Consider the following 1,313-nt stretch of genomic DNA (forward strand, 5'->3'; position numbering starts at 1 on the left):
AAAAATCATATGTGAGCAGTGGGAAACAATTAATGTTACCTAAAACAAATTGTGGGTCATACAAATAAAAAATTACTGATGTAAAGTGAGGAGATCCTCAGGATGCCATATTAAGATCTCTTATTTTATTCCAGAATGAGATTTTCACTCTGCAGCGGAGTGTGCGCTGATATGAAACTTCCTGGCAGATTAAAACTGTGTGCCCGACCGAGACTCGAACTCGGGACCTTTGCCTTTCGCGGGCAAGTGCTCTACCAACTGAGCTACCGAAGCACGACTCACGCCCGGTACTCACAGCTTTACTTCTGCCAGTACCTCGTCTCCTACCTTCCAAACTTTACAGAAGCTCTCCTGCGAAGGTCCCGAGTTCGAGTCTCGGTCGGGCACACAGTTTTAATCTGCCAGGAAGTTTCATATCAGCGCACACTCCGCTGCAGAGTGAAAATCTCATTCTGGAAACATCCCCCAGGCTGTGGCTAAGCCATGTCTCCGCAATATCCTTTCTTTCAGGAGTGCTAGTTCTGCAAGGTTCGCAGGAGAGCTTCTGTAAAGTTTGGAAGGTAAGAGATGAGGTACTGGCAGAAGTAAAGCTGTGAGTACCGGGCGTGAGTCATGCTCCGGTAGCTCAGTTGGTAGAGCACTTGCCCGCGAAAGGCAAAGGTCCCGAGTTCGAGTCTCGGTCGGGCACACAGTTTTAATCTGCCAGGAAGTTTCATATCAGCGCACACTCCGCTGCAGAGTGAAAATCTCATTCTGGAAACATCCCCCAGGCTGTGGCTAAGCCATGTCTCCGCAATATCCTTTCTTTCAGGAGTGCTAGTTCTGCTAGGTTCGCAGGAGAGCTTCTGTAAAGTTTGGAAGGTAGGAGACGAGGTACTGGCAGAAGTAAAGCTGTGAGTACCGGGCGTGAGTCGTGCTTCGGTAGCTCAGTTGGTAGAGCACTTGCCAGCGAAAGGGAAAGGTCCCGAGTTCGAGTCTCGGTCGGGCACACAGTTTTAATCTGCCAGGAAGTTTCTTATTTTATTAATTTATCTAAATGATACAAAGCACTGTTGATACAACTCTACAAAAAATATTGTGTGTACTGTATTCAGATGGTGTGTCAACTCTGTTCAAACACAAAGCTTGACAGTCTGGAGAAGTTGGGCAACAAATGTGTAACATTCTTTTTGTTACTCCTGTCAGCAACTCATTATGTCATCTTCATAGTGAGTAGCAATTTATGCTTTGCATAATATTGTTGATATTCCACCCTGTACTTTCCAGTGTCCTCATGAGTCATGTATGGATGAAGTATTCAAAGATGGATATCA

The 1,313-nt window shown here is 45.8% G+C and overlaps 1 non-coding gene across 1 annotated transcript; it reads left to right on the forward strand.

Moving 5' to 3' along the window:
- The first annotated feature begins 613 nt into the window (after positions 1–613).
- Positions 614–688, forward strand: Trnas-cga (transfer RNA serine (anticodon CGA)). The gene has a single exon. It is a non-coding gene; the product is annotated as a tRNA-Ser (tRNA).
- The last annotated feature ends 625 nt before the right edge of the window (positions 689–1,313 follow it).

Source organism: Schistocerca cancellata, chromosome 4 (assembly GCF_023864275.1).
Source record: "Schistocerca cancellata isolate TAMUIC-IGC-003103 chromosome 4, iqSchCanc2.1, whole genome shotgun sequence".
In the NCBI taxonomy this organism is placed as follows: domain Eukaryota; kingdom Metazoa; phylum Arthropoda; class Insecta; order Orthoptera; family Acrididae; genus Schistocerca; species Schistocerca cancellata.